This window comes from Bufo gargarizans, chromosome 4 (assembly GCF_014858855.1).
Source record: "Bufo gargarizans isolate SCDJY-AF-19 chromosome 4, ASM1485885v1, whole genome shotgun sequence".
NCBI classification, from domain to species: domain Eukaryota; kingdom Metazoa; phylum Chordata; class Amphibia; order Anura; family Bufonidae; genus Bufo; species Bufo gargarizans.
In genome coordinates, this window is record NC_058083.1 from 66050986 (window position 1) to 66057825 (window position 6840).

At 49.8% G+C, this 6840-nt stretch overlaps 1 non-coding gene across 1 annotated transcript; it reads left to right on the forward strand.

Moving 5' to 3' along the window:
• Window positions 1-5774: 5774 nt before the first annotated feature.
• Window positions 5775-5846, forward strand: TRNAG-CCC. The gene has a single exon. It is a non-coding gene; the product is annotated as a tRNA-Gly (tRNA).
• The last annotated feature ends 994 nt before the right edge of the window (window positions 5847-6840 follow it).

Genomic DNA, 6840 nt, shown 5'->3' on the forward strand with positions numbered 1-6840 from the left:
GGTCTGAGGAGGAAACTCGAGCATCTGGTCTCGACTGGGGGTAGCCGAGAGGATATCTCCAGAGTGAAATCTTTACTCAAAAGGTGCCAGTACAATAGGCACACATCTTTGGTTTTTGAGAGGGATTTCGGGAAGTACCGCTCGCCCGACCCTTACAGAAACCGCAAGATGTCAGTGAGTAGTAAGTTGGTGACGGGACTGGTTGATAGTACAGGATCCCTGAACAGGTCCAGATCAGGGATCCTGGAAATCGTCAGATCCTTCTACTCGTGCCTCTTGGGAAAGAAGGAACTAGATCGAGACAAGATGTCGGCTTTCCTGGCTGAAATCACCCCTGAGTCAGGAGCTCACCTCTCTTTTGACGGTTTGGTGGAAGAGATCAGTAAGGAGGAAGTTATCCTGGCGATGGAAGGGTTAGCTCTGAAGAAGTCGCCAGGTTCGGATGGCTTAACATCCGAGTTTTATAAGACCTTTAAGGACTCTTTAAGTCCCCTCTTGACTGAGGTGTTCAATGAGTGTCTATCCTCGGGCACTCTGCCGAAGTCAATGAGGAGGTCAGCCCTGATCCTTCTGTCAAAGGGTAAAGATCCGAGTCGTATTGAGAACTGGCGACCCATAGCACTTCTCAATACGGACAGAAAGATTCTGGCCAAGATACTATTCAACAGGTTGGTGAAGTTTGCGCCACAACTCCTTTCGGAGGCCCAGCATTGCTCAGTTCCAGGCCGCAGCACTTTTAGTGCTGTGCTCGGTGTCCGAGAGGCAGTGGAACAGTGTAGAGCAGGTCACTGGAAGGGGTACATGCTATCCTTAGATCAGGCAAAGGCATTTGATCGGGTGAACCACGATTACCTCTGGTCGGTCCTTCTGAAGTATGGCCTGCCGGGGGGGGTTTGTTGATTGGCTAAAGACATTGTATGCGGGGGCGGAGAGTTTCCCGCTTGTGAATGGTTGGTCTGGCTGCTCTTTTGAGGTTGGGTCTGGCGTTCGTCAGGGTTGTCCTTTGAGCCCGCTTTTATACGTGTTCGCGATCGATCCCTTTCTTAAGAGGATCGGTCGTGGTCCATTGGCGGGAGTCTGGATGGATCGGGCGGCGCCGGAACCCACTCTGAAGGCAGTAGCGTATGCTGACGATCTCACTGTTTTCGTGTCCTCGAGAGGGGAGGCGGAGTACGTGATGTCTGAGGTGGACCTCTACTCGGAAGCATCCGGGTCCATGATCAATCGGGATAAGTGTGAGAGTCTCTGGCTGGGAGGGGGTGATCCAGTTTTCGATCTCCCGGACACCCTTCCAGGGCCCCAGTCGTCAGCAAAAGTCCTAGGCATCCAATTCGGCCATGGGGATTATCGCACCCAAAATTGGGATGACATGCTTAAGATCGCCGCTCAGAAGGTTGACCAGTGGAAGGGTTGGTCTTTGACCCTCAGGGAAAGGGTGAATCTGATCAAGACTTACCTTCTCCCTTTGCTGATCTATTTGGGCAGTGTGTGTATCTTGCCAGAGCCTCTCTGGACTCGGGTTTATAGCCTGTTCTTTCAGCTCTTATGGGGGAATAGGCTGAACCTGATCAGGAGAGAGGTGACTTATCGAGCAAGGAGACTAGGGGGGTTATCTATGGTCAACCCCGTAGTGTTTCTTGTGAACACCTTTGTTAAGATAAATTTGGTGAACCTCTGGATGGAGAGGGCTCCTCCGTGGATAGTCTCCTGCAGGGGGTGGTTTCGGCCTTTCTTCCAGGAATGGGAGACAGGAGGGCAAGTGAAGGACTTGCGTATGTCTCACGGATATATGTCACCCCGATTTTGAAGGTGATCCGCCGGTGGGGTTTGGAAGTGAGGGAAATCGGGACTCTGTCAAGGAGGTCCCTTGACGAGAGGGTCTTGTTGTCCCACTTTCAAAAGCCCCTGGCCCTCAAGGATTGCCCAAGCCGGGATCTAGACAAGGGGTTACAGTTGCTAAATTCAGCAAGGATCCCCTTGAAGTTTTGGGACTTGACTTGGCGCTGCTTTCACGGGAGGCTGTATGTAAAGGACAACTTGAAGTACAGGAACTCTGATGAAAGGGGTTGTCCCCGGGAGGAGTGTGGCCCCATACTGGAAAGTATGGCGCACTTCCTGCTTCATTGTCCCTTTAATACAGAGGTGTACAAACAGGTGGGAGCTTCTATTGGCTGGCCTAGGCTAGCCAGCCTCTCCTAGGCGGAGTGGGCCTATGGAGTGTTCAGAGACCTGGGAAGGAGGGACCCGTGCACAGTTTTTCTAGTCAGTATAGTGGTTAGGTTCTACACGTGGAATGCACGGTGCTTAGATTCTACGCGGCAGAAAGTCCTCCCGGTGGACGAGGTTTGTAGGAACATCCTAGGTGACCTGTTGAAGGTGCGTTCTCTTGAGTATGAGAGACTGGGTACCAGTAGGGCCTCTCTCCTCTGGAGAGGCTTTGCTTTTGATGTACGGTGAGTCTAGTCATACCGTTCCTGGTGGTGGGCTGATGCTTTCACCTTCGAATTTTGTTTTGTGTATATGTTGAGTTTTGGAAAAAGGCTTGCAAAGACCGAACTTAGGTCTTCGGGTAGTTTTTATAAAGTCGTAAATTGTATAGTCATGTTGCTTGTTTCTGTTAGAGATAGGGAGAGTTGGGGCCAGTTAGGTTGGGTGGGATGAGGGAGGGGGGGTGTTTTATATGAGTGGGGAGGCCTGCATCTAGCCCTGGACTATGCGGACATGGGAGGACATGGGGCGAGGCGCTAGATGTGGGTGGTGGAGGAAGGGCTGGCCTCGGACTATGCGGACATGATAAAGACATGAGGCAGAGGTCAGCACTGGGTGAAAGGTGATGGGTTAGGTAGTTGGGGGCTAGGGCTTGGTTAGTCAAAGTAGAATAGTCTTGTTTTGGTTTGTGTATTTTTTATATAAAATGGTGATGGTAAAAAAATATTAAAATATATATATATATATATAAAAAAAATAATATATATATATATATAAAAAAATAAAAAATTATATTTATTTATTAGGTTAAGACAAGCTTTGGTTTTAGTTTAGTTTGGCGAGGGTTGCCTTTATTTTACGTTGTCTTATGTTATGACAAGCGTCTATTTTTCAGTTGTGTTTTTGTTAGGGGTTTTTACAGTCGGGTCGGCAAGGTAAGTTTCAGTTAGGGTTTTTTTTGTAGTTGATTTTATAGGTCTGCTAGTTGAGGTATGAATGTGAGTGTAAGTAAGGCTGGGCCAGAGGAGTTATTGTTTAATTGTTGAATTTTAAAGCTCTGTTTTGTACTTTTATATAAAATAAAAAGAGTTACATTCACATCAGATGCCACTGAGTGAAGAGGTGTGTCTGTGAGCTCCTGAGAACCAGAGATACTACCAGGGATTTTTCCACCTTTGTCCCTGGGAGCAGCACCAGACTAGCGGGGTGATAACAGCTTCTCCAGCCCGGGCCCTGCCTCTCCCTAGGGAGCTGGTAGGGTCTGGGGCCATGGTGTCTAAAGCCAGGGCGTCTGCTCCCCGGTCTGGGTCGACGGGGAGCAAGAAGACACAGTGCCTGACCCAGAATGGAGGAGGTGAGGGGGAAGAAAGACCAGGTGTCACCACCAGACATATGAGAAGCTCTGACAGACGTCCTTCAGAACCTCCTGCTTGAGCTTCCTTTTGTTTTGCTTTCGTTTTCTCATCTCGTTAGCCTCTCTCAGCTGTCATGTAGTTGCACTGATTGCATCCCTTTAAATCCCTTCCCATACTGCATCACTTTGCGGTTTATACTACTTCCTGGAGTGTGTGCATGCTGGATGCTACTACTGAGTCTTCTACAGATAAGTTTGTTCATTCATTTGGGTTTTCCTGTTTGCTGGATCCTAGGTGACCCTGACTCCCTCCATATTAAGTGTAGGGAGCCGGTGGTCATGTCCCCTCACTATTATAGGGTGTTCAGGTTTCATACAGTCGAGGAACGAGGATATGCAATCATCTACCATAGAGATTTTTGCATAGGCTGAGCAGTAAGGGAGAGAGCCAGGTCTGTTACAGGGCTTACCCTCTGGTTCCTTAGTTTTGGATCCAGTCAGTCGGATCTTCATTTCTGTACACCTTCCGTGACACCAGGACAAGAAGAGATCCGAGTCCCCCCTGAGGACCCTGGAAGGAAGGAGGAGGCTCAGGTTGAGGCAATGGAGATGTCGTCCCAGGGAGGTTGGGGGTCCAGGCGGGTGGGGGAATCCACCACCACCTATAGCTCCCATATCGCGTCCCACCTGCAGAGGTATGGGGAGCTGGGGCGACACCTCAAAGCTCTGCGGGCTGAGCTGAAGTCAGAGCGAGTCAAAGCCAATATGACTTCTAGTAAGAAAAGGCTTCCCATAGCAGAGAGGATAAGGGAGCTAAAGGTGATCATTAAAACGACTGAAGAGGAAAGAAAGAGATTGATGACTGAAAGTGGGCCCTTCAAGGAGAAGCTCTCCAATGAAGACCGCTTTTCGGATATGATGAGGAAAGGGGGGCAGTGCAGGGATGACAGTGAGGAAGAGGAGGTGAACCCGAGGTCCAGTGAGGTAACTGGGTCCGGGGAAAAAGTCACCCCTCGGCCTGAACCTGCCCCTGCACCCCCTGAATCCCAGGAGCCAGTTCCAAGTCTGGGGAGCGGAAGCGGGGTCCCGGCCGAGCAGGTCGGATTACCTACTTCGGATGACAACGCATCCTCGGCTAATGATGACTTCAGTGAGGAGGAAAGCGGCTGCAGTGGGAGCCTGATGCAGCAGATTAGACTGTTGGAGTCCCCCATAGACTTAAGTGGGTTTTCGTTTGCTGCCAGAAGACAGAATTGGAAAAAAAAGCAAGAAGAGCAAGAAAGCCAAGAAAAAGAAAGTGGAGATCCGCTATGTTTATGTCCCTATGGCTCACTCTGTGCGGGCTGAAGGGTCCATGCAGGGTGAGCTGCAGGCTGGCTCCCTGGGTCCCACTGTCATGGCGGGCATGGGAGGAAAAATGTCGCAGGACGCCGGTCTTGCCAGCGATGGAGGAGGTGGGGCCAGCTACGGTGCTGGCCAGTTGGGAGCCTCTGGCGCTTTTGGCTGCTCCCCTGTGGGAGGGGGGAGTGGCTTGGCGCTGGCGTCCGCTCCCATGGTAAAAGTGTCCCTGTCTGCCGCCTTGGTGGGTGCTTGTGGTGTGGGGCTGGGGTGGTGCTACGGGGACGCTGCTCCTCCCACACATGGGTGGAGCCTGAGAGTCCCGGAGACGAGAGGCAGTGGAGGTGGTGCGATGAGCGCGGCTGGGGGCGTGCCTGGGGCGGGCCTGGTGATGCTCCCTTTTCTGGGGGCGGAGCCGGGGACGTGTCCGGGAGCACGCCCAAGCGTCAGCACTCGGTGGTAGCGGCTGCAGGAGAAGCGGGGACTGGCGTGCCTGGGAGCAGTGGTTCCACGTCGCACCAGTCCCCCACTAAGATAAAGAAAAAAAAAAAAAACTAAGAAGGAAAAAAAGGTGAAGAGGTTAGGAAAAGCTGGGTTTGTGTCCCCCAATGCGGTAGCGGAATATGTAAAAACTGGACTTATTGCTGAGGATCCTGCCTCCTCCTCTAGCGCCGAGTCAAGCACTGGAGGGGGGAGGGTAATCACGACCTGTGCTCAGGTATTGAAGGAGGCAGGCAGTAATGATGAAATAAAAGGAGTTATGAATAATCAACTGAAAATGAATATTGTAGTGTCAGCTGGCCCAGCAGTTTGCTCGCGGGAGGTGGCTCCTGGACAAGTCTGTCAAAGTCAAAGAAATTGAAGGTTGCTGTGGGCGTTGGTGGTATAGTGGTGAGCATAGCTGCTTCCCAAGCAGTTGACCCGGGTTCGATTCCCAGCCAATGCATAGGTTTTCTTAATTTGTGTGTTGCTAAGCGTCATCCTTGTGTGTTCAGTTCAAAGGTACCCATGCCCCAGAGCTCATTGACCTTTGTCACTCCAGCTGCTATAAAGCTACAAATCCAGCCATGCTCGGCTCTTTTTGTAAATCCCATACAAGTGAAATGAGAATTTTGTGAGTTGTAGTTCCAGAAACAGGGTCGGAGGTTGATGATCCCTAATCTCTTTCCGACTTTTAAAGGATTTTGACATTTTACTGTAAATACCGCCATCCGTTTATTAAAGACTTAGAAAACAAAATGTAGTGTGTAAAAGCAAAAGAAGTTCAGCTGAGTTGTGGGCCTTTGTGGTATAATGGTGAATAGCTGTCCTCCAAGAAATGTCTGAACTAGAAAAACTAACGTGTCAAAGCAAACGTAGAGCTGAGTTGTGGAAGTTGGAAGTATAATGGTGAGCATAGCCAGCTTCCTGGGGTTTTAAGGCTTAGAAAAAGCTAATTTGTCAAAAGGAGAGAAGTAGAACTGTATTTTGGTCATTGTTGTTGTAGTGGTGAGCATAGCTGCTTCCCAAGCAGTGGATCCAGGTGTGATTCCTTGCTAAGGCATAGCTCCTTGCCTTTGGTGGATTTCTAAGCTTTGTCCTAATCTTATTAAAACCTAGATTAACTAGAAAGACAAAAAATAGAATGTAAAGCTTTCCACAAGTGTGGGGGCGTTGGTGGTATAGTGGTGAGCATAGCTGTTGACCTGGGTTAGATTCCCGGCCAACGCAGTGCTTTCACTGTTTTACAGCGTGTTATCATCTTCTAAAATCCCCATCCTCTTCATCCGTTTACCTAACACTTTGAAAAACTAGCATGTAGAAGCAAACGCTGAGCCGACTTGTGAGTGTTACTTGTGCATAGCTGTTTTCCAGGCATTTCAAGGCGAAAATATACTACAGCGTCAAAGGAAAACAAGTAGAGACTAGAGTTGAGCGAACACCTGGATGTTCGGGTTCGA